The sequence below is a fragment of the Carcharodon carcharias genome, chromosome 4, assembly GCF_017639515.1.
Source record: "Carcharodon carcharias isolate sCarCar2 chromosome 4, sCarCar2.pri, whole genome shotgun sequence".
NCBI classification, from domain to species: Eukaryota; Metazoa; Chordata; class Chondrichthyes; order Lamniformes; family Lamnidae; genus Carcharodon; species Carcharodon carcharias.
In genome coordinates this window covers 72,363,746-72,376,179 of record NC_054470.1, presented here as the reverse complement: position 1 = coordinate 72,376,179, position 12,434 = coordinate 72,363,746, and positions in this window count along the sequence as shown.

Sequence of the window (12,434 nt, the reverse complement as noted above, 5' to 3'; positions counted from 1 at the left end):
CAAAAAGGTTCTGCTCCTAAATCCTGTTGCCATTGAAGTGTGGGTGCAATAATATAAGAAAGTCCCACAAATAGAAATGAGATGGTAAGGAAAAGATGTTAAACTGAAGTCCTGTCCTCCCTCTCAGGTAGACAAAAAAGTTCCCATGGCACGATATCAAAGAAGAGCAGAGGCTTCTTTCCAGTGGCCCAGTAATAGTTATCCCTCAATCAAGATCACAAAAACAGGTTATCTGGACCTTGAATAGAATCATAGAATGGTTACCGCACAGAAGGAGGCTATTTGGCCTGTCCTATCTGTGCCAGTTCTCTAAAAGAGCAACACAACTGGTCTCAATCCCCCGCACTTTCCCTGTAGCCCTTCAAATATTTTTTCTTCAGATGCAAACCCAATTCTCTTTTGAAAGCCATAATCAAATCTGCTTCCACTACACTCTCAGTTCATTCCAGATTCTAAGCACTTGCTGCAAAAATAAGCTTGTCCTCATCTCAACAATGGTTCTTCTGCTATTCACCTTGGCCTAAAACTTCCAATCAGAGTTGGAACCCCTGTGTCTGATGCAGATCAAACAGAAAACTACTGACTTACCTGGATACATTAAAAAGGCCCTGACTTCCAATCCATGATGCAGAAGAATCCCTTGACACAGGTATGCTCGCGGAGAACAGTGAAGAGAATCGGCACAGATGCCCTCCTCTTTTTTACGGCACTAGCTGTCTTGAGGGAAATTCAAATGTCCAGAGAGAATGTTAGTGAATGGGTGATTGATGAATGAATGAATGGCAGCATGGGTGAGGTAAGTGGGTAATGTGGCAGGTTGGGGAGGTGGGTAGGGTGACAGGTGGATAGGTGGGTGTGTGGGTAAGTGAGCGAGTTCGTAGGTGGGTCAGGGTGTAGTCAGATCAGGAGGGGTGTCAGCTCAGGGGCTAGTCAGGTTGAGTTGGGGCAGTCAGGGAGGAGTTGGGGGGTTGGAGTTAGTCCAATGGTGAGGGCTAGTTGGATCGGATTGATGGGGAGTTGGGGGATAGACAGGAATCGGGGAGGTTTGTGGCAGTGGTCAGGGGTTAGTCAGGAGCTTGGTGGGGAAACCTGGGAGGGTTGGCTGGGGGGATGGGGGGTGGGGGTGGTGGTGGTCAATGTGGGTAATTGCGTGAGTCAGTTGTACAGTTATCCTGGAGTTACACTAGGATTTTTCTGTCTAACAGTTCCTGGATTATAAACCAGGTAAGTAATCGGAACTGTCCGAAGTCGGAAATTTAAACTCGGAAACTTTCTTTGGAGGGTCCTGGGAGCAGGGGAATTGCCTATTGGAAGTTCAAGCTCCCTGGGCAATTCCCATGGAAGCAGTGCATCAGGACCTCAGTGGGTTTCCGACACGTATCTTGAGTTGTACATCCAGTCTCCAATGATGTGGAAACCGGAAGACCTGGGCCCTTATAACAATGTCCTATGGTTCTCAACCCTTCCACCAATGGGAAGTTTTACTCTGTCTGCTCTGCTTAAATCCCTCATGAATTTGAATACTTCTTTCAAATCTTCCCTTGATCTTCTGTTCTCTGGGGAAAACAACCCCAACTTCTCCAATCTCTCCATGTAACTGAAGTTATCACATTGATCTTTGTGGGAGAATTGTAGATATTTTTGGGATGGTTAGAATTAGTTTTAATTTATTTTTAATCTAATACTAAAACATTAGCAAAAGGAGTTAGTTTGATTTTACATCAGTCACATTTCTCTCTTAATCAATCCTAATGTTTTATTGAGTCATGCAGGTTTTGATTTTGTAGCTTTAACAATGTAAAAGTTTAAAGAATTCATTGTGATAACTTTAGTTGCAATTTTCATGCTGCACATTTCAGAACAAAACATGGAACCAGAGAATTTGGTGAAACTAACTCAAACTAGTCCTCAACAGTTAAATGAATAAGAGTCTTGACACTTGTACATAAGTGTCTTATCACCTCAAGAGCCCAATTAAAGCGGACCAGACACTGATCATAAAGTGCTTAAGCCAACCAGCAGGCTGGAATGACTCTGAACACGAGGTGGTCTGACTGTCAGAAAGGATTAAAAAATTAGAGTTTTCAGAGCCTGATTGTGCAGAAGTAAAGAAGTGTCCCAGAAGTGGGAACTGTAGACTTGGTAAACAGAGAAGCTCCAACATGTGGCATAATAAAACAAAGAAGCCATCGAAGCAAAGGAATCCTGAGCATCAAACTGCACCCAAGCATCAGATTGAAAGTAAAAGCCAGATGAGTGGTCAAGTTACTGCCTTGGTTTGTTAAGTATAACTCTTATTTATTAATAAATTGTCCTGATTTACCACATCAAAATATCTCCTATTATCAACTATTGGTTTTAGTCTTATTGAACTACATGTTGAGTGAACCAAAAAACTCAGAGCTTGTCTGCAAATTGACTCCTGCATTTCCTACATTACAACAGGGTCTACACTTCAAAAGTACCTCATTAGCTTGTCACATTCACACAATTATACTCATGGATTTATGGAAATGGACACTTTGTTTTAAAACAAAATGGAGAATAGACACTGCTTTTTGAAACAAAATGGAGTTTAGAAGTTAGGTGACTTTTTTTCTCCTGTTCTGTCAATATATATGGAACTACACAAGGCCCTGGAATCCCTTTTCCTACCTAAGTTATTCGTACCAACGTGGACCCCAGAAGAATGTCCTGTAGCCACTCCATGACATCCTTGACCCTGGCACCAGGGAGGTAACATACCATCCTGGAGTCATGTCTACGGCCACATAAATGTCTGTCTGTTTCCCTAACGAATCCCCTATCACTATAGCTCTTCCTTTCTTCTTCCTCCCCTCCAGTACAGCTAAGCTGCTTGTGGTGCCAGAAACTTGGCTCTGACTGCACTCCTCTGAGGAATTAGCGCCCTCAACAGCTTCCAAAATGAAATAACGATTTGTGAGTGGGACCACAGGGACTCCACTACCTGTCTAGTTTTCTTGGACTGCCTGGCAGTGACCCATTCCCTTCCTACCTCCAGGCTCATAAGCTGTGATATGACCACCTCTCTGAACATACCATCCATGTAGCTCTCAGCCTTGCGGATGTACCGCAGTGACTCCAGCCACTGCTCAAGTTCTGAAACCCAGAGCTCAAGGTTCTGCAGCTGGTGACACTTTCTGCACATGTGGTCGTCTAGGACATTTGGGAGCATCCACCACTTCCCACATATTACAGGACACGCATTCCACACAACCAAGTTGTCCTGCCATGGCTTCAATTTATTTATGTTATGTTTACTTTATTTTACTTCTGTTTACTTCTATTAACTTTATATTACTTGGCCCTACTTAATAAGCCTTACCAAAAATATAGTTCTTACTTTATTTTAAACCTTGGGAATAGAATAAACCTTTAGCACTTACTAGATACTCACCAAACAGCTAGCTTCCTCTCCAATCAATTAAATTGCTTTTTTTCTGTGATGTCATAATTTGTTTCTTTCACTCTCCTTTCAAACTCAGCATGGGCTGGTTCCGAGCATCTGATAGGTCCACCTCTCTGACTGCTCTTCCCAAATATCTCCGATGACTTGGGCATTGACACAATGGTGTTTGAGTTCCACCCATTTACATATACTTGTGATAGAATATTTTTCCTCCCCACCCAATCTTTGGAATTCCACTCCTCAGCCAAGAAGTCTGCAAGTCCATTGTAGACCAGTTCCTTGAATTATTTGAATAAGGACAATCGTTAATCCAACAGGAAACATATGCTTCATTTTAATGCCTTCTCAATGAAATGTCCCGAAAGTTGGTTGCATTTTAATGTCTTGTCCAGACATGCAGGCTTAGATTAATTAGGGTGCTAGGAAGAAGATTGAAAAGCAGAACCTCTAAAGCAGTGATCTCAGGATTACTCCCATTCCCATATGCAAGTGAGTATAGAAATATGTCAATTGAGCAATTAAACTTTTGGTTAGAAAGCTGGTGTAGGAGGGAGAGTATCAGATTTCTGGGGCGTTGGGATTGGTTCTGGGAAACATAGGACCTGTATAAGCTGGAAGACCTACACTTGAACAGGACTGGGATGGTTATCCTCGCAGTGAGATTTGCGAGTGCTGTTGATGGTGGTGGGGAGTGCTTGGTTTAAACTAGATTGGCAGGGTTAAAGTCAGAGCAGGGAATGGGAAACGGACAATTCGTGAGTGATCCTGAAAGGCGGAAGAAGCACAGATTAAAAAGTGTACAGCGCAGGAATTTGGCAGTATTATGAAGTATATCTGTATACGCAAGAAGTATAGCAAATAAAGCTGATGAGCTGAGGGTACACATAGACACATGGCAACATGATATTGTTGCTATAATGGAAACTTGGCTTAAGGAGGGGCAAAGGTGGCAGCTCAATGTCCTGGTTATTGAGTTTTCTGACAGGATAGAGTGGGGGGGGGATAAAAAAGTGGGGTGTAGCAGTATTGGTTAAAAAATCAATTACAGTTAAGAAGAGGGATGATATACTAAATGAGGCCATATGGGGTGAGCTCAGAAATAAAAAAGGGGCAGCCACACTGTACTGTGGACCTCCAAATATTGAAAGAGAGTTAGAAGAGCAAGTATATAGGCAGATTTCTGAGTGCAAAAACAAGAGGGCTGTAATCGTTGGAGACTTCCACTATCCTAATATCAATCGGGAAATGAACAGTGTGAAGGGCACAGTGAGCGCAAAATTCTTGAACTGCATTGAAGAGAACTTTTTTAGCCCAACGAGAGGGGGCGCAATTCTAGATTTAGTCTTCGGAAATGAAGCTGGTCAAGTGGATGAAGCAGCAACGGGGGACCATTTTGGACCATCATAATACAGTGAGATTTAGCATCACTATGGAAAAGGACAAAGGTAGAACAGAAGTGAAAGTTCTAAATTGGGGGAAGACAAGTGAGCTGGCGAGAGTGGACTGGATACAGCTATTAGAAGGGAAAACAGTGTCAAATCAGTAGGAGGCATTAAATGGGCACAGTGTAGACATGTCCTCACAAAAAAAGGGTGGTTCTGTAAAATCTAGAGTCCCCTAGAAGCATACAGGCCAAGATAAAGCAGAAAAAAAGAGCTTATGACAGTCACAAAAGACTTAATACTGTAGATAGCCTCGAGGAGTCTAGAAAGTACAGGGGAGAAAGTATAAATGGGAATTAGGAAAGCAAAGAGAGGATCCAAAAAAATGTTGGCAGGTAAAATCAAAGAAAACCCAAGGATATTTTACCAGTACATTAAGAGCAAGAGAATAACTAAGGAAGGGATGGGGGCTATCAGAGATGTACATGGTAACTTGTGCATTGATGTTGAAGGTGTAAGCAGGGTTCTCAATGAATATTTTATCGTACATTTTCAGTAAGGAGATGGATGATGCAGACATTCTAGTTAAGGAGGAGGAGTGTGAAACATTAGATACAATAAGCATAGTGAGAGAGGAAGTACTGGAGCGACTGACATCCTTGAAAGTGGACATGTAACCAGGGCCAGATGGATTGTATCCCAGGCTGTTAAAGGAAGCCAGGAAATAGTGGATACCCTAAGGATCATTTTCCATCTTCATTAGATACAGATGAGGTACCATGGGATCAGAGGTCTGCAAATGGTGTGCTGTTATTTTAAAAGGGCGCAAGGGATAGGCCAGAAAATTATAGACCAGTCAGCCTGACTTCAGTGGTGGGCAAATTATTGGAATCAATTCTGAGAGACAGGATAAACTGTCACTTAGAAAGGCAAGGGTGGATCAGGGGCAGTCAGCATGGTTTTGTTAGGGGAAGATTATGTCTTACTAACTTAATAGAATTTTTTGAAGAAGTAACAAGGAGGATTGATGAGGGTAGTGCAGCGGATGCCGTCTACATGGATTTTAGTAAGGCATTTGACAAGGTCCCACATAGAAGACTGGTCAGGAAAATGAGATCCCACGGGATAGAGGGAAAGCTGGAAAGTTGGATCCAAAATTGGCTCAGCCACAGGAACCAAAGGGTAATGGTCAATGGGTGTTTTTGCAAATGGGAAATAGTTTCCAATGGTGTTCCATAGGGCTCACTATTGGGACCTTTGCTGTTTGTTGTATATATTAATGAATTGGACATAAATGTGGGAGGTATGATTGGGAAATTTGCAGATGGCACAAAAATTGGCCATGTAGTTGATAATGAAAAGGATAGCTGTTGTCTCCAGAATGATATCAACAGTTTGGTTGAGTGGACAGAAAAGTGGCAAATGGAAGTCAATTCGGAGAATTAAGAGGTAATGCATTTGGGGAGGGCAAACAATGCAAGGGAATAATCAATCAGCAGGAGGATACTGAGCGGGGTTGAGGAAGTGATAGTCCTTGGAGTGCATGTCCACAGGTCGCTGAAGTGGCAGCACAGGTGGATAAGGTGGTAAAGAAAGCAAATGGAATGCTTTCCTTTATTGGACGAGGTATTGAATACAAAAGCAGGTATGTAATACTGGACCTGTGTAAAACGCTGGTTAGGCCACACCTGGAAGTTTGCGTACAGCTCTGATCGCCACTTTACAGGAGGACATAATTGCTCCGGAGAGAGTACAGAGAGATTTACAAGAATGCTGCCAGGGCTTGACAATTGCAGCTATGAGGAAAGGCTAGATAGGCTAGGGTTGTTTTCCTTAGAAAAAAAATGACGCTGACCTAATTGAGGTGTACAAAATAATGAGGGCCTAGATAAGGTAGACAGTCAAGATTTGTTTCCCCGAGTTGAGGGGTCAGTTACCAGGGGCAGAGATTTAAGGTGGTTGGTAGAAGGATTAGAGGGGATGTTATGAGACAGCCTTTCAGTAAAGCTGAGTTCTTTAAAAATCCCAGAGAGAAACTTTAAACAACAGTCATAATCTATATTTTTAAGTGGTATATTTGAGATGCAACACTAAATTCAGGCATCAGACCACCAGTTCTCGACAGATTTTATATTAAACTAAATGAAATATTTTATTAATTTATACAAGTTAAATATATACACATGGCTACAAATTACTACTATCATAACTTTTAACAGGGACATGAGGAAACTCTTTTTCACCCTGTGGGTGGTGGCCACCTGGAATTCACTGCCTAAATCGGTGGTTGAGGTTGAAATGCTCAACTCATTTAAAACTTATTTGAATCGGCATCTGAAGTGCTTTAACCTGCAAGGCTATGGACCAGGAACTGAAAAGTGGGATTCAAATGAGTGGCAGTTTCTTTTTCATCTTTTTCAGGCTGGCACAGACATGATGGGCTGAATAGCCTTTCTGCACTGTAACTTTTCTATGGTGCTATGGTTCTATTTGTGAGGACAAAGAAAAACAGATACTATGGCCACATAACAGAAACCAGGGGTAGAACTTTATGCTCCCACTACCAGCAGGAATTGTGGGTGGGAGCACAAAAGTTGGCATGATGGCAAAAGTCAGTATGCTGCTGGTGTGAAAATAAGTTGGAATTTTCCCCTCCAAACTTTCTTGGCAGGCTAATGCCTTTCCCGCTGATCCATAAGACCATAAGATATAGGAGCAGAAGTAGGCCATTCAGCCCATCAAGTCTGCTCCACCATTCAATGAGGTTATGGCTGATCTGATAATCCTCAACTCCACTTTTTTGCCTTTTCCCCATAACACTTGATTCCCTTACTGATTAAAAATCTCTCTATCTCAGCCTTGAATATAATTAATGACCCAACCTCTACAGTCCTCTGTGGTAAAGAATTCCACACATTAACTACCCTCTGAGAGGAGAAATTCCACCTCATCTCTGTCTTAAATGGATGACTCCTTAATGTGAGATTATACCTTCTGGTCCTAGACTCTCCCACAAGGGGAAGCAACCTCTCAGCATCTACCCTGTCAAACCCCTTAAGAATTTTATATGTTTCAATAAGGTCGCCTCTCATTCTTCTAAACTCCAATGAGTACAGGCCCAACCTACTCAACCTCTCCTCATAAGAAAATCCCTCTATACCAGGGATCAACCTAGTGAACCTTCTCTGGACTGCTTTCAATGCCAGTACATCTTTCCATAGATAAGGAGACCAAAACTGTTCACAGTATTCTAGCTGTGGTTGAACTAGGGCCTTGTATAGTTTTACCAAGACTTCCCTATTTTTATACTCCATTCCCTTTGAAATAAAGGCCAACATTCCATTTGCCTTCCCTATTACCTGCTGAACTTGTATGCTAACTTTTTGGGATTCATGCACGAGGACCTCCAAATCTCTCTGTGCTGCAGCTTTCTATAGTCTTCCTCCAGTTAAGTAATATTCAGCTCCTCTGTTCTTCCTGCGAAAGTGCATAACCTCACATTTTCCCACATTATATTCCATCTGCCAAGTTTTTGCCCACTCACTTAACCTGTCTATATCCCTCTGTAGACTCGTTGTGTCATCCTCACCACTTGACTTCCCACCTATTTTTGTGTCATCTGCAAACTTGGCAACAGTACATTCATTTCCTCATCCAAGTCATTAATATACATTGTAAATAATTGTGGCCCCAGAACTGATCCCTGTGGCACTCCACCAGTTACAGGTTGCCATCCTGAAAATGCCCCCCTTATCTCAACTCTCCGTCTTATTAAGTAGCCTTGTGTGCAGTACCTTATCAAACACCTTTTGGAAATCCAAATATTTTACATCTAGTGGTTTCCCTTTATCTATCCTGCTTGTTACCTCCTGAAAGAATTCTAATAAATTTGTCAAGCATTATTTCCCCTTCATGAAGCCATGCTGACTCTGCTTGATTTTATTATTCATTTCTAAAAGCTCTGCAATTACATCCTTTATAATGGACTCTAACATTTTCCCAATGATGGATGTTAAGCTAACTGGCCTATAGTTACCTGTTTTTTGGCTCCCTCCCTTTTTGAACAAGGGTGTTACATTGGCTGTTCTCCAATCCTCTGGGGCTTTTCCAGAATCTAAGGATTCTTGGAAGATTATTACCAGTGCATCCACTATCTATGTAGCTACTTCCTTTAATATCCTAGGATGCAACCCATCAGGTCCAGGGGACTTATTGGCCTTTAACCCCATTAGTTTCCCTAATACTTATTCTCTAGTGATAGTTATTGTATTTATTTCCTCCCCCCACCTTTGCCCCTTGATTATTTAGTATTTTTGGAATGCTGTCAGTATCTTCTATCGTGAAGACTGATGCAAAGTATCTATTTAACTCCTCTGCCATTTCCTGGTTTCCCATTATTATTTCCCCAGCCTCATTCTCTAAGGGGCTTATATTAACTTTGGCCTCTCTCTTCCTTTTTATATATTTAAAGAAACTCTTACTTTTCATATTTATATTACTTGCTAGTTTACCCTCAAAGTTTATTTTCTCGCTCTTTATTATTTTTTGGTCATCTGCTGTTGGTTTTTAAAACTTTCCCACTCCTCTGGCTTACCATTAATCTTTGCCACATTGTAGGTTTTTTCTTTCAATTTTACACTATCCTTAATTTTCTTGGTTAACCATGGTTGGTTTATCCCCTTCCTAGAATCCTTCTTTCTCACTGGGACATATCTTTGTTGTGAGTCATGAACTATTTTCTTAAACGTCTGCCATTGTTCATCAACCATCTTTTCTGCTAAACTACTTTCACAGTCTGCTCCAGCCAACTCTCCCCTCATTCCTTTGTAATTACTTTATTTAATTTTAGCACAGTTGTTTCTGACCCAAGTCTCTCACTCTCAAACTGAATGATCCATGTCGGGAACCTAATTTGCATGTATTTCCGTATCATGGATACTCATTAATAACCCAGTTCGCCGGAATCACATTATCCCTCCAAATCTAATTGCCACGACAGCAGCTAATTCGACCAGTTTGATTGATGACCATATATAAGTGGTGTGCACCTGGCAACCTTCATTTCACTCGCGACTTTGAGGTTTGTACTAGCAGTTTTCGTCTATTTTGAAATACACTGCTGCCATATCTTGCCGCTGCGATTCTGCACCCATGCAGCTCACCCTCAGGCAAGACAGCAAGAAGGGAAGAGGCATGATTAAGGGAGTTGACTGGTGCAAGGGAGGGAAGGGCTGAAAGGCAAGAGGCTTGACTGGGGTGGGGTTAGAAAGTAGAGAGGCTTGACAGGGAGGGTTGACTGGGGCAAGAAAAATCAAGAGGTGGACACAGATGCATGACTGGGGGGCAGGGATTAAGGGAAGAGGGATGAAGTGTGAGTCAATCTGGGGGCTGTGCAGCCCACACTGTTGGGGGTAGAAATAAAGGCAGTCCTGCAGCTGTGCAGACCATGCTACAGGGCTACGCCTGGCATGCATGTCCTAGCCCCGGTCCAGGGAGGAGGTAGGCCTGTCTGTCCAGTGTTAGTTATCCACAGCATGCTGTTCAAGGTGTGGTCAGTCATTCACAGACGTGCATTCTGGGGGTTGGTGACTTGGTACTGGGCTTCAGATGACACTGTCATAGTCAGGGGAGATATCTGTAGCCTTTAAATGGGAAACTGGTAAGTAAGGGGGGGGGCGGCGGTAGTCGACGGGGGTGTCATGGGAGGAGGGGTCCCCATAGGTCATTGTCCATATGGTCTCAAAATGGGGAGTGAGGTTGACATGGAGTATGAGGACATCCACAGAAAACAGTTCGAGGGAGGGCAGGGAATGCCTACAATGATGACGATGGGATCCATGGTTAAAGGGGGAGACAGGAGATTGAAAGGAGAAAAGGAAACTTGGACATTGTGAGATTCGAGGTGTATAGTGGGTACCTGGACAGTAACAGGAGGAGGTTTGAAGCTGGTCCCAAAACAGAATCGTAGCAGCACCATTTCGATAGCCTGATGCAATGACACAGTTGAAAAATAACCATGGAAAATAATCGTCAGAGAGGAGTCTGAGGGTATGTGGGAGGAGTCGACTACAGCACTTTTCAGCCGAATAAAGGGGTACCCTAATAATCACTTGCTGAAGACATGGAGATCAAGGCTCAGCTGAAACATGTTAATATGAATTAAATGTCAATTGAATGTTCTGGGCATCTTAACGCATGGTGCACATTCTTAGGAAAATCCATTAGGGCTTGGGCTATATTTGATTTGGTCTGATTGACCAATTGTCTGTCTTAGAGGAATACAAAAAAAGTAAGGCTTGGCCTAAATAGCCAAGTGGTTATGGTACTGGGCTTGTAACCCCAAGATCAAGAGTTCAAATCTCACAATAGCAAACTATGAAACAATGTAACTTCATCTGAAACAGATGGAAACAGGTTTACTCAAAAGAGTATCAAGAGTTCAGATCTCACAGTGGCAAATTATGAAATAATATAACTTCATCTGAATAAGAACAGAAGGAAACATATTTGTACTGGAAAGAGTTACCATATGTTGCTTGGCCTAAATAGCCAAGTGGTTATGGTACTGGGCTTGTAACCCTATGATCAAGAGTTCAAATCTCACAATAGCAAACTATGAAACAATGTAACTTCATCTGAAAAACAGATGGAAACGTGTTTAGCTTGGCCTAAATAGCCAAGTGGTTATGGTTCTGGGTTTGTAACCCCAAGATCGAGGGTTCAAATCTTACAACGGCAAACTATGAAGCTTGGCCTAAATAGCCAAGTGGTTATGGTACTGGGTTTGTAACCCCAAGATCAAAAGTTCAAATCTCACAATGGCAAAACTATAAAAGCCAAGCATCTATACTGCTGCTTTGGGCTGCAATAGAGTGCTTCAGTTGGATTTTAGGCTTGGCCTAAATAGCCAAGCGGTTATGGTACTGGGTTTGTAACCCCAAGATCAAGAGTTCAAATCTCACAATGGCAAGCTATGAACCTATGTAACTTCATCTGAAACAGATGGAAACGGGTTTGCACTCGAAAGAGTTACATTAAAAAGCAGCAGACTGGCGCAGCAGAGACGGGCCCGGCCCATAACCCAGAGGTTGATGGATCAAAGCCGTCCTCTGCTATTTACGTTCTCATTAATGTCAAAAGGGAATATGTCCTGTTGCCCACAATCATGTCTGTTAAAAGACTCCTGGTCGGTCAGTGGCAGATGGATCCCCTACCCGAGGAGCTCAGGCCTTTCACCTGGAGCAGGACCAGCCTCCTCTACCTGGGGGTCCATCTCTGCCCCGCTGAGGAATCCTGGCCGGCAAACTGGCAGGAACTGGAGACGAAAGTCACCGCTCGCCTGCGGCGCTGGACAGGACTGCTCCGAGTGCTATCTTACCGGGGTCGAGTTCTGGTCATAAACCAGCTGATCGCCGCCATGTTGTGGTATCGGCTGGTCACTTTGACCCCTCCCCCGGACTTTGTCACAAGAATCCAGAGATTGTTAGTCGACTTCTTCTGGGACAAAAGATTGCACTGGGTCGCTGCCGAGGTTCTGAGTCTCCCGCTTAGGGAGGGTGGTCAGGCGCTAGTGTGCCTACGCACACAGGTGGCGACTTTCCGCCTTCAGACCCTGCAGCGAT